The sequence below is a fragment of the Meles meles genome, chromosome 7 (assembly GCF_922984935.1).
Source record: "Meles meles chromosome 7, mMelMel3.1 paternal haplotype, whole genome shotgun sequence".
In the NCBI taxonomy this organism is placed as follows: domain Eukaryota; kingdom Metazoa; phylum Chordata; class Mammalia; order Carnivora; family Mustelidae; genus Meles; species Meles meles.
In genome coordinates this window covers 97,064,211-97,090,356 of record NC_060072.1, presented here as the reverse complement: position 1 = coordinate 97,090,356, position 26,146 = coordinate 97,064,211, and the positions used below count along the sequence as shown (strand labels likewise).

The 26,146-nt window shown below is 39.3% G+C and overlaps 1 protein-coding gene across 23 annotated transcripts in view; it reads left to right on the top strand.

Moving 5' to 3' along the window:
- R3HDM2 (R3H domain containing 2) overlaps positions 1-26,146 on the top strand; it is a 158,808-nt gene that overhangs the window by 88,447 nt on the left and 44,215 nt on the right. Inside the window, exon 1 of one of the 23 annotated variants that reach the window (XM_046011375.1) lies at positions 11,816-11,836. The exons of the other annotated variants lie outside the window; for them this stretch is intronic. The gene's annotated coding sequence lies outside the window, so the exon portion shown is untranslated. Of the gene's footprint in view, positions 1-11,815; positions 11,837-26,146 lie in introns of those variants that run through there. 23 annotated transcript variants of the gene reach the window in all.

Sequence of the window (26,146 nt, the reverse complement as noted above, 5' to 3'; positions counted from 1 at the left end):
TCTTCCTGAAGGACCCCATTCCAAATACAGCCACACTGGGTTAGAGCTTCAATATATGACTTGTGGAGAGACACAGATATTTAGTACATGATACTACTTTTCTAATGTAAGCATTTAGCATTTCCTATCTATTTCCCTGTAAGTATTTCTTTAGTTTGCATCCCACAGATTTTGATATATTTACATTTTTGTTTAGTTTAGAATATTTTCCAATTTTTCTTCAGATTACCTCTTTGACCAATGGATTATTTGGAATCTGTTGTTTAATTTCAAGTGTTTGGAGGTTTTCCTATATTTATTATTGATTTCTTTCATCATGGTGAGAGAGTATACTTTGTATGATTTCAGTTCTTATAAATATGTTAAGGTTGTTTATGACTCAGGATAGAGGGTCTATCTTTTTTAATGTCCCATGAGCACTTGAATGCGTATTCTATTTTTAGTTTGAGTGTTGTATATCATTAGATCCTGTCGTTTGAGGATATCGCTCAGTTCTTCTACATCCTTGCTAATTTTTGGTATAATGGGTTTGTCTTGGGGCGCCTGGGTGGCTCAGTCGGTTAAGCGACTGCCTTTGGCTCAGGTCATGATCCCAGGGTCCTGAGATCGAGCCCCATGTCAGGCTCCCTGCTCAGGAGAGTCTGCTTCTCCCTCTCCCTCTGCCTGCCCCTCCGCCTACTTGTGCTCTCTCACTCTTATCTCTTTGCCAAATAAATAAATAAAATCTTTAAAAAAAAATAGATTTGTCTGTTCCCAGATGGGAAGGGGTCTTGAAATATCCAACTATGTGTCTATTTTTACTTTCAGTTCTTAGATTTTGCTTTGTGAATTTTGAAGCTCTGTTGTTAGGGGTATAGATGTTTAGAACTGTCATCTTGGTGAGTTGCCCCTTTTATCATCATCTCACATTATTCTTTATCCCTGGTAGTTTCTTTGCCCTGACGTCTACTTTGTCTAATATTAATATAGCCATTCTGGCTTTTTTTGGTGATCATTTGTACAGTGTATCATTTTTAACTTGCTAAAATGTAAATTAGTAAGGGCACCTGGATGGCTCATTTGGTTAAGTGACTCTTGTTTTCAGCTCAGGTCATGAACTCAGGATTGTGAGATCAAGCCCCTGCATGGGACTCCATGCTCAGTGTGGAGTCTGCTTCAGATTCTCTCCCTTTCCCTCCCTCATGCATGCTCTGTCTCTCTCTCTCAAATAAGTAAATAAAATCTTTAAAAATTATATTAATAAACTTTATTTTTTAGAGCAGTTTTATGTTTAAAGAAAAGTTAAGCAGAAAACACAGAGTTCCTATATACCATCCTCCCCCAAAACACACACAGTTTCTCCTAGTGTTTTGCGTTACTGTGGTACATGTATTAAAATTGATACCTGGGTAGCTCACTGGTTAAGCATCTACCTTTGGTTTGGGTCCTGATGGTCCTGGGATCGAGCCTCACTTTGGGCTTCCTGCTTAGTGGGGAGCCTGTTTCTTCCTCTCCTCTCTCACTGTGTCTGTCACTATCTCTTTCTCTCTCAAAGGGATAAATCTTTTAAAAAATTGATGAACTACTATTGATACATTATTTTTAAGTAAAATCTAGTATTTATATTAGATTTCACTCTTTGTATTATATAGCTCTGTGATTTTATTTTTTTAAGATTTTTATTTATTTGAAAGAGAGTGAGGGAGAGAGAAAACACAGTCAGGGGGAGGGGTAGAGCGAGAGGCAGAAGCAGACTCCCTGCTGAGCGGGGAACCTACTGTGGGGCTCCATCCCAGGACCCTGGGATCACAACCAGAACTAAGGCAAATGCTTACTTAACTGAGCCACCCAGGCACCCCTCTGTGGGTTTTGACTAATGTGTAAAGTCATGTATCCACTATTAAAGTACCATATTAAGTAGTTTATTCTGTTTGCCTTCAACCTGCCTAAATATAAATCATTATATTTGAAGTGTCTAATATATTTGAGCAACTTTTTTGGGTAAGATTTTGTTTGAGAGAGAGGGAGAGATTGCATATGCATGAGCAAGGGGGCCCGAAGGCCAGTGGGAAAGGGAGAGACAGGGTCCCTGATGAGCAGGGAGCCAGAGCCGGGCTTGATCCCAGGACCCTCATTTCATGGCCTGAGCCAAAGGCAGATGCCTAACCAACTGAGCCACCCAGGCACTCTTGAACAACCTGTCTTTTAATTGGCATTGTTAGACCATTTACATTATATGTTATTATTGGTATGTTTAGTGTTAAGTCTACCACCTTATTGTTTTTTCCTTTGTTCTTCCTATTTTTAATTCTCTAACAATATCCTTTTCCTGCCTTTTGAGTCATTTGAACATTTTGTGATACTCTATTTTAATTATTTAATTTTATCTATTAGGTTTTGACTATACATTTTTATGTAGATTTTATTGGCTGCTCTAGGGATCTCTGTCTTTTTTTCAATATACACACCTAACTTTTAGTGGTCTACTTAGAATTAATACTTTGCCATTTTAGGTAGAATGTTGAAACCTTACCACCATATAGGTTCCTGTCCTATTCCCCCTTAATATTGTAGTTGTCTTATCTATTACATTTATCGACACACAGTGAAAATTCCATTTGATCATCTTGCAATTTTTGTTTGCAAACATCAAACATTTCAAAGAACTCAAGAGGAGGAGAATAATCTATTATATGTAACCAGATATTTAGCATTTATATTTTTCTTTCTTTGTTCCTGGTGTTCCAAGATCAGTTGTATTATTTCCCATCTTTCTCAAGAACTTTTTTGGCCATTCTTTTAGAATAGGTCTGCTAGCAATGAATTCTCTTGGCTTTCCTTTATCTGAGAATGTTTATGTCATCTTCATCCTCAAGGATATTTCCCCTGGATATAGAAACCTGTATTTCCTTTCAGTGCTTTAAAATGCTGTTTTATTTCCTTCTTGCCCCTTTCTGATGAGAAATATAGAGGCATTCAGATCATTTTCTCCTTAATAGGTAATAACATCATTTTTCTCTGGTTGCTTTCAAGATTTATTTTTTTATTTGTCTTTAGTTTTTAGCTTGAGATTATTGTGAATCCAGGAGTAGACTTTTGTTTTATTTATCCTATTTGGGGATTGCTGAGCTTCTTGACTCTATATATTTATGTCTTTTGTCAAATTTGTGACTTTTTAACCATTATTTCTTCAAATATTACACCAGACTCTTTCTTCTCTCCTTTTGGGACACTGATGGCCCAAATATTAGACTTTTTGGTATTGCCCTAGAGATCATTGATAATCTGTTCTTTTTTCCTCAAGTCTTTTTTCTCTCTGTTCAGATTTGATATTGATTCCTATTTGATATTGCTATTAAGATTTGACCTGTCTTCAGGGCACCTGGGTGGCTCAGTGGGTTAAGCCTCTGCCTTAGGCATAGGTCATGGTCTCAGGGTCCTGGGATCAAGTCCCACATCGGACTTTCTGCTCAGTAGGGAGCCTGCTTCCCCCTCTCCCTCTCTGCCTGCCTCTCTGCCTACTTGTGATCTCTGTCTGTCAAATAAATAAATAAAATCTTAAAAAAAAAAAAAAAAAGATTTGACCTGTCTTCAAATTTATCTATCTTCAGTTTGAATTTGATCTGTCTGAAAATTAACTGGATTCTTCTGTCATTTCTGTTCCACTGTTGAACCCATGAACTGAGTATATATATTTTGGTTGTTAATATTTTTCAGTTCTAAAATTTCCATTTGGTTCTTCTTTCTATCCTTTATTTTTTCTTAAAATAGTCTATCTTCCTGTTGGTTTCAGGAATATTTCCCGAATTTTTTAGAGAAAGATTTACTTTTTTATTTTTATTTTATTTTTTTAAGATTTTATTTATTTGACAGAGAGAGAGTTCACAAGTAGGAGGAGAGGCAGGCAGAGAGAGAGCATGTGAGGAGGAAGCAGGCTCCCTGCTGAGCAGAGAGCCTGATGCAGGGCTTGATCCCAGGGTCCTGGGATCATGACCTGAGCCAAAGGCAGATGCTTAATGACTGAGCCAGCCAGGTGCCCAGGAAGGTTATTGTTTTAATCATGGATACGGATATTAGTTCAATCTACGCATTTTCATGCTTAAAGTAATTCCAGGTAATTCCAAGTGACGGATTATCTTTCTACCTCCACAGAAGTCTTTTTTTTTTTTTTTTAAGATTTTATTTATTTATTTGACAGAGAGAGAGATCATAAGTAGGCAGAGAGGCAGGCAGAGAGAGAGGAGGAAGCAGGCTCCCTGCAGAGCAGAGAGCCCGATGCGGGGCTTGATCCCAGGACCCTGAGATCATGACTCCACAGAAGTCTTTTTGAGTACCTTTTTTAATTGAAGTATAGTTGACACACAGTGTTATATTAGTTTCAGGTGTACAACATAGTGATTAGACAAGTCTACACATTATACTGTGCTGTTGGAGCATTTTAATAATAGCTGTTTTTTTGTTTTTTTGTTTTTTTAATAATAGCTGTTTTAATAGCTGTCAGATTTCCTATATCTGTGTTATCTCAATGTTGTATCTGGTCATCTCTTTTCCTATGCAAATTGAAATTATCTTGTGTTGTTTTTTTTTTTTTTTTTTGGTTTTTCTTTGTATGCCAAGAAGTTTTTAGATTGTATTCTAGAAAATATGAATATTATGTTAAAGGGTCTGGGTCTGATTTAAATGCCATGGTGAACATTGACTCTTATGTTAGCAGGCATGTGACCTGGTTAGGTTCAGCTTGCAAGTTCTGTCCAGCCTTTAGTGGATGGTGATTCCAAAGTCATTTGAGTTTTCTACGCATTTGCAGTGCTATTTAGATTTTTTGGCAGGTACACTACCTAGTGACCCATCTGGGACTTGACAGGTGGTTATTTCATAGTTCAGAGTGGCTTTATTAAGAGATACAAGAAGATACATGCTGAATTATTATATGTGTGAAGGGTCATTATGAGAACATCTCAAAATAGCCCTGAAAAGAATTTACACACATGGGTGCATGTACACATATGTACTAAATCCAAATATGAACCTAGGTGGCTGTTGTACTGTTTTTGCAAAATCTCTGTATGTTAGAAATTTCTCAAAAATTTGGAAGCAAAAAAGAAATAAAGGTCAGAAACATGCCATTCCTCTGCTTAAGAACTCCCAGTGGACTCTCATCTCAAGTGAGATTGCCTCTCTAAATGTAAAAGCCAGATTCCTGTCAGTGGTCTCTTTGGCCCTTTAGGATCAGCTTTTTACTCCTCTACTCACTTCTCATCTTATTCAAAGTAAAAGCCAGACCCTTTCTTTTTTCCTTCTGTATGATCCTTAATGAATCTCTCTCATACTCCTAGAGCTTATCATAGTGTTTGGCCCATAGTAAGAAGACAAGCACACAATGAATATGTTTTTGAATAAACGACTAGTTGTCTTTGTGACAGATTTTATTGTTTTCCTCAGGATGCCTGGACCCCTACCCATGTATTGTTTTGTGCTACTGAAGAACTTGTGCCACTTAAAATGTCCATTAGTTCCCATGGCAATGGAAATTATTACTACCTTTCGTTGGGCTCTTAAAAATCAGGACCTGAGGTCACTTTTATGTCTTCTGTCTCCGAGTCATGCAAATTTTTTCTTTTTAAAGATTTTTATTTATTTATTTTAGAGAAGAAGAGAGAGTGCCGGTGGGGGGAGGGACAGAGGAAGAGGGACAAGCAGACTCCCCATTGAGCGCAGAACCTGAGCTGGAAAGTGGCTTCACCCCACGACCCTGAGTTCATGAACCTGAATTCATGACCTGAGTGGAAGACAAGAGTCATGCTTAACTGACTGAGCCATCCAGGTGCCCCAGAGCCCTGCATACTTTTTTTTTTTTTTTCCTAAAGATTTATTTATTTGACAGAGAGAGATCACGAGTAAGCAGAGAGGCAGGCAGAGAGAGAGGAGGAAGCAGGCTCCCCGCGGAGCAGAGAGCCCGATGTGGGGCTCGATCCCAGGACCCTAAGATCATGACCTGAGCCGAAGGCAGAGGCTCACCCACTGAGCCACCCAGGTGCCCCCCCTGCATACTTTTAAGAACTGGGTGACTCAGCAGGTTAAAGCCTCTGCCTTCAGCTCAGGTCATAATCCCAGGATCCAGCCCCGCATCAGGCTCTCTGCTCAGCGATGAGCCTGCTTCCCTTCCTCTCTCTGCCTGCCTCTCTGCCTACTTGTGATCTCTGCCTGTCAAATAAATACATAAAATCTTTTTTTCTTTTAATAAATAAAATCTTTTTTTTTTAAAAAAAGAACTATTCCTCTTCCTCCTGGTGTCTTTTGTACCCTTTCTTTTTTAAAAATCTACTTATCCTCAACCACATACTTACACTCTATTCTTGTCCTTTTTCATCAATTTTATCAGTGAGATGCCTTCATAGTTTCCCAGTTCCCCCATTTTATAGCCAGAGTCTCTTCCCCATCCTTTTGGGACACACATGGAAGGAGGAACAGATAGCTACTAGTATTCTGGGTTGCCCACCTTCTTCCCCCAAGTGAAAAATGATTGCACTAAATATAGCTCACTGGAAAGAAAATTCTATTTCTAGGTTTGGTCCTAATTTCTGAAGTCTAGCCTAGTAGCATTTAAGCAAAGATCATTCCTCTGTCCTCCGTTATTTTACAGGTGAGAAAAAGGCAAAGTAGATTTAAAAGTGAACTTTTAACTCCATACATATCTGCAACTCATTATTCTCTTATTTAATAAACCCTTATTTTGGCATCTCTGTGTATGCAGCAGAAAGGAGCTGCTGCTGTATCTTTAAAAGCTATCCTCAGAGCAGTGTGGGGGCAGGCATGTCACTGAAGTGCTTGAATGAGAACGCAAAGAGGAGTTGGGAGGGGGTGCTCTTGCAGCCTCTGTGTGTGTGTGTGTGTGTGAGAGAGAGAGAGAGAGAGAGAGAGAGAGAGAGACTGTTGGCAGAGCTCTAGGTGACATCTCTCTGAACAGCTGGGCCCTGGTCTGCTTCAGCTGCTTTCAGAGCAATTAGCCTGCTGGAGACATAGCAGCAAGGATCAGTAGCATTTCATTCAAGGGTGAAGGGGGCGGGAGGGGACCGTGGGTAGGGGAAGAGGCACAGGTTTCCCAGGAGGAATTTCTTCCTGCAAAATTCCGGCAGAACAGATTCTTACAATGAGGTCTCCATTAAAAATGTGAGCTTGCTGTTGGTTTAAGTGCAGATCCATCTGGGGTGAGTTTTGGATAATTTTCTTTCTTTATATAAATAGTCCTTGAGCTCCATAGACTGGGTAAGTAAGAAGCTGGAAAAATAGATCCCTTTTTTATCTTGGCCAATTTAACTGTATAATGCACAGTAGGAAAATTACAGAGTTATCAAATGTTTTGTGGACATTTTCATTTGCTGATTTTTACCTTTAAAATGTTTTAAAAATTAGGTTTGTTAGAACTTTTATTGTATTCAGATTCTACCTCTTCCATAGCTATTTCAAGTGATGCTTCATTCAGATTTAGCTTATGAGAATAGTGGTGATTTCTGTTCCTTTGGTGATGCTGTTGACGCACATTGCAGGAAGCAGGGAATCCCCTATAAATATCCTTCACTGTGTCATTCCACAGCTATCCACACCCGGCTGGTGAATATGTCTCTGTGTCCTCTGTCTTTATGTAACTGCCCCCTAGTCTTTAACTGTGATGATAAGAAATATGTCGCCTTTGCTGTGTCTGGGAAGCTTTTTTAAATTATGAACGTCTTAGGAAGAATTTGTTCAGCCTTTTTACTGAAACATGCTTTTGACCTATTGAGCTTGATCATAAGAATTTCCTGTGGATTTACTGCTTCTTATTTTGGATTACTTATTTGTTTCTTGTAATTGGCTTCTCTTTTTGTTTGCTGACCTTGGTATCTAAAGAGTGCAGGGATGGGATTCCCTCTGCCTCCAGTGACGTAGTGATTTGTTTGCAGTCCTTTTTCTTCTGAGAGGGAGGGGACAGAGAGAAGGAAGAAGAAAATCCATCTGAAGCGGTGCGTTCTCCCATCTATGCCTTAATGATAACTGGGTTCCATTGAACAGAGCAGAAGCCAAAGTGGGATGTTGTTAATGATAGCGATGCTATTTTGTTTGTTTCTTTTTAGAATAGGTTGGGGCCAGAGTTGGGACTGCTGAAGCACAGTGCCTGAATTAACCCTGTATGTCTTGCTGCTTATGAATTTTACCTAATTGCTTTTTCTAAATACGGAAAGAGAAGGGGCTCACGAGCAGGTTTCTGGAACCTAGCATCCACGGGTAATTCTAGGTTGAGCTTTGGAATTTGGAATTATTTCTACCTTATTTGCACTGGTTCTGAGCAGGCAGTTTGTATGCCTCAAAAATAGGTGGTTAGGTGAAATTCCTTGCCACTGTAAACTAAAACTCTCATTTTGAGTGTATGAAGCTAGAGCAAAGCTTTAGGAAGAAATTGTTAGATACCCTCTTGGGTGTGAACCTAACTTACCCTTTTCTGGACTAAGTGAGTATATGGGCTTCCAGTTCTTTTTTATGCAACTCCATTTAATACCACTGTTCTCTGGGGCGCTGCCTGTAGAGGTCAGTGTGAAAAATTCAGTAGACTAGAGCCTAGGAAAATTTAAGGTTTTTGCCTGTCTGTGGATGTGTTTGGGTAGCATATGTGGAAAAGTACCTTTAAGAACTTGCTGGCTTTTCTGTCCTGACATTCTTTTCTGTTCTGTGCTCTCATTTATTCTAAGTTCTGTGTGTGAAGTGAAAAGAATATTATCTGCCAGACTTACATTAGTTCAAATATATCAATATTATCAATTTATTACAGACAAAAATATTTCAAACTAACAAAATTATAATTTTATTTGGAGAGAAGTTGGGGGAGGAAAAGGAAGATAATCCTAGGATAATCTGAGAGCATTCCAGAAGAATAACTTATTTTGAAACTTGCCAGAGACTAGAGCTATAAGGGTTAAGAGAAATTCCACCACATCCTTATATCGCAGTATTGCAGCAAATATGTGGATAATTTCTTGCTAGCTTTTCAGGAAACCCCTGTGGTGGACAGCCCTTATTAATCGTTGCTGGGAGACTGCTCTGACGTCATTGGGAGCAGTTCCCTGTCTGCAGCGAGGACAGGAATAGCCATAGAGGGGGAAGAAAACTGCTGTGAAATTAAAAGATGACGGTTTTAACTTGGTTTTCATTCCATTTGGGAGTGGGTGGGATCGACCTAAGTCTTTCTTAAATGTTTCAGTCATTAGCAGTGGAAAAATTACTAAGAGGTCTTTTTATTTCAAGTGAAAGTGCCTTTTTTCATCTTTGTTTTCTAACTATCAAGGTTTTGGAAAAGGTCAAGGCAAGAAAAACCGTTGAAAGGTGTTGGAGAAGTAAGATTTCAGTTTCTTATCCTTCTTAATTTAAGTTTTTTTTTAAGGGGGAGGAAAAGGACAAGAACTACTTTTGCAAAAGGTGTTTACCATCACCCTATTTGGGATAATTTAAAATGTGATATATGTTGAAAGAATTTTCTGGCAAAATTGCTAGAGACTATTTCTATGCTACCATCACCCTATTTGGGATAATTTAAAATGTGATATATGTTGAAAGAACTTTCTCGCAAAATTTCTTGAGACTGTTTCTGTGCCTGAAACTTTTTAAAAAAGATTTATTTGTTTATTTATTTATTTGAGAAAGAGAGAGAGAGAATGAGCTAGGGGAGGGGCAGAGGCAGAGGGAGAAGCAGACTCCCTGCTGAGTAGGGAGAACCACACAGGGCTTGATCCCAAGGTCCTGGGATCAGGACCTGAGCAGAAGGCAGACACTTAACTGAGCCACCCACATGCTCCTGTGCCTAAAGTTTTATACCTACTTCTGGCTGGCGTTCTCTCCTAACCTACCCACTCCCATTGTTAGCCTGTTAGGAGCTTTTTTTTTTCTTTCCTTTTTTTTTTTTTTTTTTTTTTTTTTTTTTTTTTTTTTTAGTGTAGTGGCTAAATGCTTGGACTCTGGATTTAGACTGCCTGAACTCAAATCCCAGCTAGGCCAATTGCTGGTTCTCTGACATTGAGCAAATTACTTAACCTCTCCATTTCATTATATGTAAAGTATATGAAATGAAGGTAATAATGGTATCCACCTCCTAGAGTTGTTTGAGGACTAAAGAATTAATGCATGTGAAGCCTTTAAGATAGTTCCTGGTTCTCTTAACGGCTTACTTAGCATTAGTCATTATTGTTAATGTTTAGAAACTAAACAGAGATGGGTGCCTGGGTGGCTCAGTCAGTGTCTGCCTTGGGCTCAGCTCATGATCCCAGGGTCCTGGGATCCAGTCCTGCATTTGGCTCCCTCCTCAGCAGACAGTAGAGAGCCTGCTTCTCCCTTGGCTGCTCCCCCTGCTTGTCCTCTCTTTCTCTCTCTGTCAAATAAAGAAATAAAATCTTTAGAAAGAAAAATTAAACAGTAATTTTTGAGGAAACCAGAAGTTATTTTAAAGCTATGTAGAATATTGTTTTTAAAAGAATGTAAGTATAATCTAAATATTTAAAGTTAAAATTGACACAGTTGATCCTTTGAGAAGTATCATCTCTGGACACCTGGGTAGCTTGGTCAGTTAAGCATCTGCTTTCCACTCAGGTTGTGATCCCAGGATGCTGGGATTGAGACCCACATTGGGCTCCCTGCTCAGCAAAGAGACTGCTTCTTCCCCTCCCACTCCCCCTGCTTGTGTTCTCTCTCTCGCTGTCTCTCTCTCTGTCAAATAATAAATAAATAAAAATCTTTTAAAAATAAAAATAAATAAAGAAGTATCTTCTTTAATCTGATGCTTATTACTTGAGACCAGATTGGGAACACATTAAGTCAGGTTAATAGCTCTCTTTTTATTTCCTTGGCCATCATTCATCTTTTGACTTCTGTAGATGATGGTTGTTGTTGTTGTTGTTTTTTAATTTTTTGTTTTATGTTTTACTTTGTAGCATTGGTTCTGATATACTTTAAAATCTTAGGACACTTGTCTTTATTGTCTACCTCTGAAACTTTGTACCCTCTCCTTTTCTCTCTGAGTTGATGAGGTGGTATTCTTTCTCCACATATTTGTAAGAGTGTGAGATTTATATGAACCATTATATAGGAAGACTCCTTAAATTCACAAGCTTAAAAAACTCTAGGTGCCTGGCTGGCTCAGTCGGTAGAACATGTGACTGTTGAACTCGGGGTTGTGAGTTTAAACCCCATGTTGGGCATAGAACTCAGTTCAGAAAAAATCTAGGGTCTTGGGGCACCTGGGTGGCTCAGTGGGTTAAAGCCTCTGCCTTCGGCTCAGGTCATGATCCCAGGGTCCTGGGATCGAGCCCCGCATCAGGCTCTCTGCTCGGCGGGGAGCCTGCTTCCCTTCCTCTCTCTCTCTGCCGGCCTCTCTGCCTACTTGTGATCTCTGTCTGTCAAATAAATAAATAAAATCTTAAAAAAAAAAAAAAATCTAGGGTCTTGGGAGACCTTGGTGGCTCAGTCGTTAAGCATCTGCCTTCAGCTCAGGTCATGATCCCAGGTTTCTGGAATCAAGCCCTGCATTGGGCTCCCTGCTCAGCAGGAAGCCTGCTTCTCCCACTCCCATTTCCCCTGCTTGTGTTCCCTCTCTCACTGTCTCTCTGTCTGTCAAATAAATAAGTAAAATCTTAAAAACAAACACTTAAAAAAAATCTATGATCTTAAATAGACCAAATGTCAATTCACAAATACTGAAATATTCAATATATCTCCATGCCCTTTTATTTTCTTACAGTTTCATATTAAAGACTTAGAGTGTTTTTCTTTTGTGTTTTTTGAGGCTTCATCCTTTGGACTGCTAATACCAAGGTGTACTCACAAGAGTTAGTAGATGGTATGTAACATTAATGTCAAAGAGAATATTTCCATGTGTGACTTTACATCCTTTCCTTCCCCCTATTTTTTTTTTTTTTTTGAGGAGGGGAGGGGCCAAGGGAGAAAGAAAATTTTTTTTTTTTAAAGATTTTATTTATTTATTTGACAGAGAGACACAGCAAAAGAGGGAACACAAGCAGGGGGAGTGGGAGAGAGAGAAGCAGGCTTCCCGCCGAACAGGGAGCCTGATGTGGGGCTCTGTCCCAGCCCCCTGGGATCATGACCTGAGCTGAAGGCAGACGCTTAATGACTGAGCCACCCAAGTGCCCCAAGACAGAGAATCTTAAGCAGGCTCCACACCCAGCACAGAGCTGACACAGGGCTCCATCTCACAACCCTGCAATCAGAGCTGAAGTCAAGTCAGACCCTTAACCAGCTGAGCTACCCAGGTGCCCCCTTTCTTCCCTATTAATTTTCTTAGGTCAGTCTAAAGGAGTACAGCGTATATATCTTTGCTAGTGATCTATAAGAAAGGAGAGTTAATATTACTAAAACGATGGGGCATGAGTTGAATAAAAGTAAAAAGTGCACTGCCTGGGTGAATATCTAACTTAAAGTCCAGCCACTGTCATGGGATGTGCTTAAGTGGACTGTTCCTGGGGGAACAGTTGAAAAATACCATAATTAGGTAGTGTGGCTATCCTTTTTTCTATTTATTGGGGTAAACTAAGGGAGAAATTTTTTTATCTCCAAAACTCTTAAATGTTGATGAGAAATATGAATAAAGTCTAAGTTCAAGGATGCTCATCAGAACATTATTTTATTGTAAAAATTAACGGCTTCCCTGGGGTACCTGAGTGGCTCAGTGGGTTAAAGCCTCTGCCTTCAGTTCAGGTCATGATCTCTGGGTCCTGGGATCAAGCCCCACATCAGACTCTCTGCTTGGCAGGGAGCCTGCTTCTCTTCCTCTCTCTCTGCCTGCCTCTCTGCCTACTTATAATCTCTGTCAAACAAATAAAATCTTAAAAAAAAAATTAACAGCTTCCTAACTATACAATAATAAGGAAATAGTTTAAAATTATGGTACATGTGTGGTTCCTGGTTGGCTTAATCAGTAGAACATGCCACTCTTAATCTTGGGGTTGTGAGTTCAAGCCCCACTTTGTGTGTAGAGATTACTTAAAAATAATTTTTTTTTAAAATATTTTATTTATTTGACTGAGAGAGGGAACACAAGCAGGGGGAGAGGGAATAGCAGGCTTCCTGCCGAACAGAGAGCCTGATGTGAGGCTCAATCCCAGTACTCTGGGATCATGACCTGAGCTGCAGATGCTTAATGACTGAGCCACTCAGGTGCCCCTTAAAAATAAAATCTCTAAAAAAAAACTAGGGTATATGTATGTAGTAGAATATTAGATAGCTATTAAAGTGACTGGTAAAAGTATTAGTGGAGAAAATGGTGACAGGTTTTTTTTTTATTATCACATTTTCATAGTAGAAAAAGCATGGTATAAAGATGTTCTGTGTAATGTATACTACATAAAAATTATTGGTATGGAAATACATGCAGTGTGGATACAAATTCCATAGAAATATGGAAACAGAATTTAGAAAAATTTATCTGAAAACACTGTGCTGTTAATAGCAGTTATCTCTTAGTTATGGATTACGGCTCATTTTCCTTTTTTCTTGTGTGTATGTGTTTTCTGTAAGTATAAAGAAGCCTATCAAGGACCTCTTCTGGTCTTGTTAACAAGGATGAAGGGGATGCCTAGGTGGCTTATTCAGTTAAGCATCTGCCTTTGGCCCAGGTCATGATCTCAGGGTCCTGGGATCGAGCCCCACATCAGGCCCCCTGCTTAGTGGGGAGCCTGCTTCTCCCTCTGCTCACTGCTCCCCCTCCTTGTGCTGTTTCTCTCTCTCTGACAGATAAATAAAGAAAATCTTTAAAACCAAAAACAAGAATGAAAAAATTTTTAATCCTGTTAGTATTTGAAAACAAATTTTCAGAATATATTAAAGTGAAGATAAATGTGATAACTTCTATAAATTCTTGAGTATAGTGTTTGGAATACAGTAGGCATATAATAAATGAGAGCTGCTTTGGCTGTTGTTGGTACTTGAGGAAGATGACCTCCTCTGACCAGAGCCCAGGGAGGTCATCCTGAGAAAATAGCCTATTCAAACAACTTCCTGTGCTTCTCGGGTCAGTAAATATGCTGTGTTTCTATATGTACTGGCCCAGGATCTTTAAAAAGCTGGCGGGGGAGGGGGGATGTGCTGCACTGTAGGACCAGAGCAAAATGTTTGGGGTTTCTGCTATGAAGGTATAAAGGAAATTGATGTAGAGAGTGGCCTAGGAGTGATTCCCCCTCTCGCCCACAGTGACTTTTTTTTTTTTTTTTAGTTTTGATATTATTTATGATTCCCACAATAAGTTACATTTTACCTCTTTTCTGGGTTGTCTCCTTAACAACCTTCATTCTCCTTAATATCTTCTTAATTCTTGGAAAATTTGAAACAGTGTAACAGGAAACATTTTCTTTGTTCTAGGAATTTCTGGAACTCTATCTATTGCTTCTTATGTTAGTCTGCTCTTACGGGTCCCTTGGAACTCAGTGCTGACAAAAGAGATGTAGACTTCCATCTACTTTGGACTTATTTGAGATGTGCATATAAGAAACCGTATTCAGCATATGGAAAAACATACTGGAAATAGACATGTGGGTGGCTATTTTTAGTGAGCATTAGTGTCAGATCTTAACATCTGAATGTTCTTCATAAGCTATACTTCTTAATAGTAAGTGACTTGTATAATAAATACATGTTTAGTAAATAGTCCTAGAAAGAATGATTGTAGTTTCTTACCATGGCTTTTGTGTCTGAAACGATGTTCTCTTCTACAATGCAGGAAAATGTGAATGTACTTAATGCTACTACTGAACTGTATTCTTAAAAAATGAGTAAAATGGTAGTTTTTATATTACGTCTGTTTAGCACAATTAAAACAAAACAGAAATGAGCCAGATAAAAATGTGCAGTTTCCAAGCTAATTTTGACCCTGACCATTCAGATTCTGTCTACTTCTTAGCATTCACTTACTATCATGTACCACAAGGTGGGGACCAAAGTTTCTTGTTGCATCCAGAGATACTATATCAGTTATTGGCGAAAAGCATGCCAGGAAAGCAGGATACCTTGTAATATGTCAGGTGGATTTTAAAATGTCAATGGGGAGAATGATGGGTTGTTTCATTCTAGTCTCCTTGTCTAGTTTGTAATTATCTTGTTTCCTCTTTGCTTCAAGAAGGTCTACAGCTGAGGGAGAAGGAATGGGGGCATATGGTATGTGAAGAGCAAATATATTATTTCCTCATTTGGACATGGCAGTTTTTTTCTCTAAGCATAGTGAGGGTGCTAGGGGAGGGGAATGTAGAGAAGACAGACATAGAATTTGAAGGACGTATGAACTGTGTTTTGCAAAATACGGAGAATAAGACCCTGAGATCTGTGAGTTTTGAGGCTTATTTTAACAGTCCAAAAAAAAAAAAAATTGTGGGAAAAGATTAGCTGTCTTAAGTTAAAGCTTTTAGCTCTCCTGTATATTGTGGCATGGGAAGCTTCAATACCGTAACTTTAGTAGGGAAGGCAGCACTCCCTAATTACTAATCCTCAATTTATCTTGGTGTTGGTTTGTCACAATTCAAGGGTTCCTGAATTTCTCTACTGAAATTAAACAGGGGAAGATCTCTGGAGTTTTGGGGATCCCTTGTTATTTGCATAGATTCATTGTCAATGCTGTCCACTCTTTCTCCCCAGTATTCATTTTTAGTATATCAGAATGGCAGGATTTCTTATTTGTCTGTAGAGACTATTTTTTGACAGTATTTGCAGCAGTTTCTGTGGGAAATGCATTATTTAAAAAAAAAAAAAAAAGGAGGAGGAGGAGGAAAAAAAGGCAGAAGGAATCTTGTCTTGTAGCTCTTAGTGATAGAGCCTGTTGCCATGGAGTCCTGGATCAGATTGGCTGACCTTGGGGCCAATGAGCAGATAGAACATATACATATCATCATTTAACCTTGCAGAATTCATTTACTCAATGATATGCGACAGTAATACCATAACTCTATTTAAAGCTGTGAAATAAAATGTTTTAAGAATGGCATAAGATGTTTTTCTCTTCTCTTTCAAAATTTGCAGTTTAATATAAACACTGTAATGATACATCATCTTCTTAATGTGATTTGATTGGAAGAAGATATGGTGGGAAACACCTATCACCTGTTTGTGAATCAGGCTGCTGCTGTAGTCAGTTGAGCTTATGCCAAGTCTAAACCAAACTCTGGCCTTATAGACCAGAAGAGATTTGTCTTTATATCTAGAGGTGCCTTGCTTATTTTGGTAACTTTAAATCTGAGTCAGAAATTGGCACCTTGTGTCTGACTTACTTTTCCTTGTTTCTCTTCCACTCTGATATGGTAATATGGTAGATCCCTATCGGTATTATATTGGCACACCATTTGTTTGGAGTTAGAAAATAAGCTGGAAATTGCATCTGTGTTTTCCATTTTCACTTTCCTAGCCTATTCATATTTATTAAGGTAGGCCTGGGAAATTTCACTCAGCTCAGTGTTAGTTCCTTGTCATCGGAGATCATGGCATGTATTTTCTCCTGTACCTATTGCTTTAGAGATTGAGAATGAGTCATTCATACCAAGAACCACCCCCTCCCCTAGATTTCTGTAAATGAAATCAAGAGTATTGTGTTTCTCTTCTTATATTTTACATCAGAGATAGAAATTATGGTGGGTCGTGTTCTCCTCTCTCCAGTGCTCCCATGCTTGACTACAGATTTGAAGGACTGAAAGAGACCTCAAGAAGTCCATGAATTTGTTCTCCCCTTTTGAGGTATTTGCATCTCTATGAGTGAGATGTGAACTTTTCATTATACTGTCACTTTCTGTCTCAGAGGAAGAAAACCATCAGATTTATCTGTTAAGCAAAGAGAAGCAAAAAGTCTGTTTGGAATCTAATTAAATAACTTTTTGTTACGGTAAGTATTGGGGGTTTTATAGGAAGTATTTGGGGTTTTATAATTTTAGTTATTATGACCAGAGGACGGCTTACTGAGATAGCATTTCAGTAAAGACTTGAAGAGACTAAGTAAGCATGCTATTATCTGAAAAATGATTGCTCTGGGCAGAAGGAGGGAACAGCAAAAGTAATCACTATAAAATGGGCTTAGAGCATAGCGGGGAGCCAGTATGACTGGACCTGCAGTAGTGGGGGTTGGGGGCGGGATAGTAAGAGATGGGGTCAGAGGGCAAACTGGTATGAGATTATTTGAGTTTTGTATGTCATTTTAAGAACTTCAGCTTCTGCTCTGAGATGGGAGCCATTGGATGGTTTTGAGCAAATGTGTCACATGATCTGAAGATGTTTTTTGACAGTCACTGTGGCTACTATGTTTAGAAAATACTGGAGGGAAGCGAGATTGGAAGCTGGAAACTAATTAGTAGCTGATTATAATCATTCCACCAAGAAAGATGGCAGCTTGGCCCAGGGTGGTAGCAGTGGAAGTGTGGGAAATCATCGGATTTTTGATGTACTTTGAAATTAGAGTGAATGAGTTTTGCTCTCTGATCACTTTGATCTTCAGTTTATTCTTCCATAAAAAAGGAATGATAATGCCTACTTTGTGTCTAGTTCTGTGCACACAACAGAGTGAGTAATCAGTGATAAGCATTCTAGAAGTGAGGGCTTCTTAGGCTCTGAGCCATCAAACATTAGGTATTCTTTACACATCTGACCAGTCATCGTGGGTAACAGAGTCTGAAGACCTTGTCACACTTCAGTGATTGATCTTTTGCCTTGGGGCTGTGCTTACAGCTATATCATTGGAATTCTTTCTTTTGGAAGAAGCATTTACTTGAATTGACTTAAAAAAACACAAACAATTCTTAAAATACCAAAGTACTAAGAAAAAGTGGAAGCTAACAGGAAGGGGTAAATAAAATTCTCTTTTCTATTTCTTGTAGTCTTTTACTGTCCGCTTATCGTTGAAATAGCTAAGAGTCTCACCTATGCAGGATAACATGGCTTCTACACTGAGTGGGAAAAGGGTATATACAAGACACCAATTCTGAATGGAAATATGTTCATTCATAAGAGAAAAACAGTACCAGTGAGCAGCAAGGGAAAGCAAGGGTCTCTCAGTCATTGTTCTCTCTCTTCTTACTGTGGAATGACATTTTCTGAGCACCTACTGATTTATTGTGTGCAAGCACATTGCAGTTGTTCTCTCACATGTTTTTTCAGTGACTCTGTGAGGTGTGTCTGATGCCTGATCTTACAAATGAGGAGGTCCAGGCTCAGTTACATGATTGCTAAGTTGTGGAAACCAGACTCTCCTAGCCAAATTCACATCAAATTATAAAGTTCATAAAATTTATCCACTACAACATGCTTGCTGCCTTCTATACTCTGGAGCTCGAATGTTCTTTATTTTGATGGGTGCTACCCCTAACTCACTCTGTTATTATGTTCAGCCTTTTCCTTACAGCAGTGGTGGTAAGAGTGACTCTTAATCTTGGGTTTGGAGTTCGAGCCCCATGTTAAAAATAAAATCTTAAAAAAAAACCCAAAAACCAACTTTTCTTTATTTTAACTTCTCTCCCAAGTACATATAAGCTCCAGAGTGTTGCTGCTTGATTTTTGCTTGTAGGAATTGAGGAATTATTACTGGTTTTATCAGAATTACTTTGTGTCTGTGTATGTGCACATGCGCACACATGTATCCTTAGATAGGAGTGAAGTGTATTTTTCTCACATTCAGGAAATCTAGAGGTAGTCAGTCTAGTCTGGGACTGCTCTAGTCAAGGATCCAGGTTTCTTTCATCTGTTTCCTCATGATCTGTGGTTTTCAGTCTTAGTATCATCTCACAGTCCCAGATGGCTGTTTCTACATTTAAGCCAGTAGGAATTAGGGTAAGTAAAGAAGGGCTACACACTTCCTTTAAGGGTACTTCATAAAGGTTATATTTACTGCTTGTATTAATTTCATAGGGCTACCATAATAAAATAGGAGAGACTGGATGGCTTAAGGAACAGAAATTTATTTTCTCAGTTCTGGAGGCTAGAAGTCCAAGATCAAAGTGTTCGCAGATTTGGTTTCTCTAGAAACCTCTCTCCCGAACTTGCAAATGGCTGCCTTTTCACTGTGTTATCGCAGTTTTTCCTCTGCCCATTTATTTATCATATCTCTTTGTGTGTCTGGATTTCCTCTTCTTATAGGGATATCAGTCAGATTAGGATAGGTCCCCACCCCACTCAGTTTAACTTAATCACCTCCTTAAAGATCCCCATCTCGGGGTGCCTGGGTGGCTCAGTGGGTTAAAGCCTCTGCCTTCGGCTCAGGTCATGATCCCAGGGTCCTGGGATCGAGCCCCACATCAGGCTCTCTGCTCAGCAGGGAGGCTGCTTCCTTTCCTCTCCCTCTGCCTGCCTCTCTGCCTACTTGTGATCTCTGTCTTTCAAATAAATAAATAAAATCTTAAAAAAAAAAAAAAAAGACTCCCATCTCCAAATATAGTCATATTCAGAGATACAGGAGGTTAGGGATTCAACATACAAATTTGGAGGGAGACATAGTTTAATTCCTAACACTACTTCTTATGTCTCATGGACTAGAACTTAGTCATGTCCTCGTATTTAGCTGCAATGGAGGTTGGGATATGTGTAGCTTTTTTCCAGGCAGCCATGTGCCCAACCTAAAACCAGTGGTTCTGTTAAGGAAGAGGTAATTGGATATTGCAGAATAAATAGCAGACTCTCCTTTGCAGCAGAGGCTTAAGGAATAGTGATTCTTAAAGGTTTTTAGTTCCTTCATATGAAATTAGATTCTTCTTTCATTTCTCTGGCAATCTCACATTTCATTTTATATTTTGAAATATTCTTTTAATACTACATTATTGGCTTAGGTGTCCTCTCTACCTAACAAGCAGTGACATTGACTTTTTTTTTTTTTTTAAAGATTTTATTTATTAATTTTGACAGAGAGAGATCACAAGTAGGCAGAGAGGCAGGCAGAGAGAGTGAGAGGGAAGCAGGCTCCCTTCAGTGCAGAGAGCCCGACGTGGGACTCGATCCCAGGACCCTGAGATCATGACCTGAGCTGAAGGCAGCGGCTTAAACCACTGAGCCACCCAGGCGCCCCGACATTGACTTTTAAAGTCATCACAGTAGGGCAAGTTAGACTTACCCACATAGCATTTAAGTTAGTAATAGAAGGCATCCTGAAATGCCATGAACAGTAGGTAAGTTGTGATTTTTTATTCTCTTTGCCAGAATGTCTTCTCTGGATTTGGCTGGGAGCCAAACTTTTGCCAGGGCGTGGGAGAATACAGTGTGAACTTTCAAGGTCCTATGCCTCCCTAAGATTCTGTGATATTTTCTACATAGTGGCATTACTATGATAAAACTAAAGAAAATGGAAGCAGCAGAAGGAAAGGCACCCACCCACTGGTGCTCTTTGCTTAAAAGAGGAGGAAATTTCATTTGGTCTGTTTTGCTCACTGAAGTAAAATGGGCATTTTTTGGCCAGGAATGTAGAGAAGCTAATAGAAACTATAATGATGCCCAACATTTTAGTCCATTGATCAAAAGCACCTGTAGTTCTCATTTCAGGACAAGTATAGCCATAACAGATATTGAACAAAGAAATAGGGTACATGTCCAGAACATTTTAGTCTTGTTTCTTTCTTTAGTTTGCCTAAGAAATTGCTCTAGACATCAGCCAACTCCCATGGCCTTCTTTATACACCAGTAAATCCTTTTGCATTTATAGAGCAGAGTGATTTTCTTAACACTTCCCTGATCTAAAAATTGGTAAAATTGTTGTTACTGTTGTTATTTTTATTGGCCTAGTACTAGTGAAACCTGTGACTGTTGACTTTTGAAGTCCTTAAAGGACTTAGTGACTGTCACATAACTGTAGCCTTACATGTTCCATAAGTACTTTACTCTCTAGTCCCCCATATTCTGCTTTCTCTCTTTGAAGAAAAGGGAGTATTGGACCCATGTTTCTTATCTATAACTCAGTAGGGTCTTTTATCATATCTACCCAGGGTGGTTGAGCCATTTACCTCTTCAGGCATGCAGTTATTGTACTGTTCTTGGTTTCGTCCTTTGAGCACTATAGTGGAAAGAACATGGGATTTTGTAATCAAGAAGACCTGGGTTTGAATTCTACCTCCTTATACATACTGTGTGGCCCTGAAAAATTCACTTAATATTTCTTACTGTTAATATTTCATTCAAAAATTGAGATAATATTTTATACCTTGAGAAGATCAAATTAGATACTCTCTGTAAACTGTAAAAAATTTAAAGTCATGGGGATGACCCAGATTGAGGAAAAAGATGGGAGAATGTAGAAACCCAATTTTTGAACCCCCAAATTTGTCCCCCACCAACACTCTGTAGAGAGACCTCAGTTCTAGCACCCCTCTCATCCCACGCTTCATTCCCTAGAACACTCTTGAATGTCTACCTTGGGACACCTACAACTTTGGCTTTGGGATTAGATACAGCTAGGTTGGAATTCTGCCCTTGCTCCTCTTATATTAACTTGGGAAAGTTATTTAATTCCTCTGAGCTTTAGTTTCTTCTTTTCTTTTTTTTTAAGATTTTATTTATTTATCAGAGGGAGAGAGAGAGAGAGAACACAAGCAGGGGGAGCAGCAGGCAGAGGGAGAAGCAGGCTTCCTGCTGAGCAAGGAGCCCAGTGAGGGACTCGATCCCAGGACCCTGGAATCATGACCTGAGCCGAAGGCAGACGCTTAACTGACTGAGCCACCCAGGCATCCCTGAGCTTAGTTTCTTCATCTGAAAATACCCTGACAAGAGTTTTTTGTTTGGATTAAATAAAGTAATGTGTAGGAAAAATAAATCAGAGTCAAAGAAAGAATGTAGACTTTGGAATCTGACAACACCAGGGTTCTCATCTGGTTCTGTTATTTAATAGTGGTATGACCTTGGGCAAGGTGATTAACTTCTCTTGGTGAATATGAATTGAAGTGCATAAAACACCAGGTTTGATCATAATGATCAAATCACTGGTCCCTTCCCAAACCAGTCACAAAAAGGAAACAGTTACATAATTGGTGTACCTAATTAAGGTCCACCTCCTAGGGTTCAGAATAGGGTCAGTTTCTCCAGTCATGTGGCCTCAGAAGAAGGCAAACACCAAAAGTTCTTTTTTATTGTGGCACAGTAGTCTATGAACATATAGTAATTTGTTTATTCTCTTGAGCCTCTAGATTTTTGAACAGTTTAAAAATATATTTTTTCAATTGAGAGTCATTTATTCTTGCTATACAAATTGGCAGAGGACTGGTAAGTTTACAAGAATTTTGCCACAGGGTAGGTCAGAATTTTTGGCCTCTAGCTATTGTCTTCTTGCTTACATTCTGTCTACTTGGCCATGGATTAAAAGGGAGAAAATGCCCTTCTGTCTCTGAGTGTCCCCTATATGATATATTCTTTTTGGCCTCATGCCTAGAAAGTTGTTTATGAGTTGATGGAAGGATATATAATTTCACTGTGCTCTGGAAGGTACTTACCTTGGCAGTCAAAAAATTTATGGGGAATATGCAGTTTTCTCCCTGAAAAAATTGCCAGATCTTGGCTCCCAATCATCTTCCCCGTATCATCCTATTTCCTCACTCCATCTCCTTGCCCCCCACTTCTGGCAGTCCCCTCTGTGCAGCTTTGAGCCACTGAGTGTCCTCAGGAGACATTCTGGCTTAAAGTTACACTGTTTGCCTGGACAGAATGTAAAATGTGCACAGATAGGTTGTAGGGAAGCAAGTATCTTGGCTCTCCTGCGACATTAATGTCTTTGCTTTGTTCTAGTCAAGTTACATATGAAATAGTTCTTTTCTTCTTTTGACTGCCCCAAGCCCTTCATCTCCTCTCTGTACCAAATAAACCATGAAGAGTAGAAATTACTTCTCTGCTTTTAACCCTTTTCTACTAGCTTTATTCTTGCTCCTTAAGACTTTTTTAAAAGTTATTAAATTGTCTTTGTCTTGTCCCTCAGCTGGAACCTTCACTTTTTGCATTGAAAAATTTGTTTCCAGAAATTTTTTGCCGTAAGAAAAAGGAGAAACTTCCACATAGGATTGCGGGACTGGAAATGGACATAGTTTATTTTGTAGAACAAAAGAGAACCTCAGCTCAAGAAATACAATTTTGAGCTCAGTGTGTCTTCCAGTGGATCTTGACTCTGAATAGCAACACTCTGACCTCTCATAACTAGCCATTGTTAACTTGAAGGTAGCTTCTTTTATCCTGAAGCAAAATGGTGAGGAAATAAAACCATGTGATTTGAAGACCTGACTTAAGAAGCTGGAAGTGTTTCGAGAAAGAAGGAAGATAAAGTTGTCTCCTGTAAGGGGCTGAGATGGAAGGAAGATTAAGCTTGTTCTTTATGACTTGCACAGAGAACTAAACTGAGGCCAGTGGCAGGAGTAACTGGAAGGGAAGTTTTGCCTCTTTAGACTTTGCCCCCCAAAAAAGATTTGTATATGGAGGAGATGACTTCCTTTCACTAGATGTATACAAACAGGGTCAAGCCAACAGTTTTTCAGAGTTATTGATGATTCAGGAACCTGGCTGAGAAGGTCCGTGAATATAAAGGGATGAAACTAAATGAGAAAGCTTCTGCGTCCCTTTCCAATTGTGAATGCCATGATTCCGTTGTGTCTTTTGTAGACCTTCCGTTTTCTGCCTAGTCTTTGAACATCTGTCCCCTTAATTAGTGGAAGTATTGCATAAAGGTTAATAAAGCAAGTGCTAGAGCCATATTTCCTGGCTTTGAATCCTGCTCTGCTGTGTACCAGTTGTATGACCTTAAAGTATTTAATTGCTCTCTACTTCAGCTTACTTATCTATAAAATAGTGATGATGATAAAATATATATCTAAGACAATTGATGTAAGATTAAATGAGACACTTAAACCACTTTAGGATAGTGCCTGACACAGCGTAAGCACTCCAAAAATTTTAGCTGATACCATCAATTCTCTCTCTCTCTCTCTCTCTCTCTCTCTCTCTCTCTGTCAGTTATTTCTACTTATAAAGCAAGGCTTGTCTGTCTGGTCCAGATAGTCCCTCTCTTCACCTACAATTTCTGATTATCTCAGGATGCTTCTGGCTAGAAGGAATGGTAAACTCAACTCAAAATAGCTTAAGTGATAATAGGATTTATGACCTCCTGTATCAAGAGGTACAAAGCTAGGAGGATCTAGGCTGACTAATTCAGTCTGCCTCATAGCATCAAGGATCCAGGCTTATTCTCTGCTCCACCATCCTCCTTGAGTTAATAGAATATTGCAATCCAGGCATCATCTGTACACAAGACTACCTTCAGTAAAAGTAACAACCATTTTTTTCCTAGTGGCTTTTTTTTTTTTTTTAATAGCATGAATAGCCTTTCTTTGAAGCTACTCACCTGGCAAATTCCTCTCATATTTCACTCGTGATGATTGAGTCACTTGCCACTTCCTAAATCAGTCACAAAAAGGAAACGGAATTACCACAACTGGTCTAGCTACTTAGGATCCCAGCGAAGTGTCCTAGTCTCTTTGAAAATGATCAAATCATGGTCTCTTCCCAAACCAGTCACAAAAAGGAAACAATTACTATTACTGGTGTGCCTAATTAAGGTCCACCTCCTAGGGCTCGGAATAGGGTCACTTTCCCTTAGATGAAGGCAAACACCAAAAGAAAGTCTGGGCTAGATTGGTATGTATGGAAGAAAGGGAAGATTTGGGTAGTATGCTCGTGTGCTAGTGTACCTTTTCCTCTGCTGTTGCATTTTCCTTGGAGTAAGAATTTTTCCCTTAGTGCTGTGGCTGAGAAGCAGTGTTTAGACACTGTGAAGTTAGTCTAGGTGTCCAGATAGTTGAGTCTCTTCTGACTTATGTGTGAAAAGGAGCTGCAAAGTTGTTATTCTTATTTGAAGAGATATACCTATTTGGTAATTGAAACCTGGGAAAAGAAGCACCCAGCTGCTTTATAGTTTTCCATAGCACCTCCCCCCCTTTTAATTGAGATATAATTAACATATAGCTAGGTGTAAGTTTAAGGTGTACTACATGATGACTTGACATACATATATACTGAAAATGATTCCCACAGGGCTGCCTGGGTGGCTCAGTTGGTTGAGTGTCTCCCTTCAGCGCAGGTCATGATCCCAGGTATCTGGGATGGAGTCCCACATTGGGCTCCCTGCTCAGCGGGGAGCCTGCTTCTCCCTTTGCCCGCTGCTTCTCCTTCTGCCTGCTGCTTCTCTCCGTGTGTGTTCTCTCACTCTGACAAGTAAATAAATAAAATCTTTTTAGAAAAGAAAAGAAAATGATTACCACAATAAGTTTAGTTAACATTCATCTCCTTATATAGCTACAAAATTTTTTTTCCTTGTGATGAGAACTTTTATTATCTACTCCCTTAACAACTTTCAAATATACCATACAGCAGTGTTAACTGTAGTCATCATGTGGTACATTGCATCCCCAGTACGTACTTGTTTTCTAATTAGAAACTGGTACCTTTGACCACCTTCATCCAATTTCCCCATTTGCCAGCCCTCACGTTCTCTTTCTGACAGAAAAACCTGAGATTTTAAGCCTCAAAAAGAGGAAAATACTGAAGGTCTGTTATGTGGTAAAAGAAGTAAACCTAATTTTGTGTGACTGGACAGCAGATTTAGCATCAAGATTGAAACAGTACATAGCTTATTATAGGGAGCAGCTCTGTAGCAGTAAGACTATTTAAAAAATAGTGGGATGATCCCTTGCCAGGAGTTTCCTAGGAGAGGCTTGCGGGAAGTTATACAAAGGAAGTTCTGATGTGGGGAGATTGGCGGGGGGTGGGGGTGGGGGGGGTTTGCATGAAGGCATATTTAACAACTCTTACAATTCTGATCTCTATTGATGTTTCCCAGCTAAGAGATATGGAAAAGGCATGTGCTGAGTTTTATTACACTTCAGACTGAAGAGAATGGTTACTTGATTTACCTATGGGAGAAAAAATTGCAAGTGTGTATATGCAGTCTCCATGAACTGCCAAAGATCCATAAAGCTCCATAGGTTCTAACTCTTTTATAGAATCCTCTAGGTACTAGATCCAGTTAATTAAAAAATAGAATTTTAGGGGCACCTGGGTGGCTCAGTGGGTTAAAGCCTCTGCCTTCGGCTCAGCTTGTGATCCCAGGGTCCTGGGATCAAGTCCCGCATCGGGCTCTCTGCTGCTCAGGGAGCCTGCT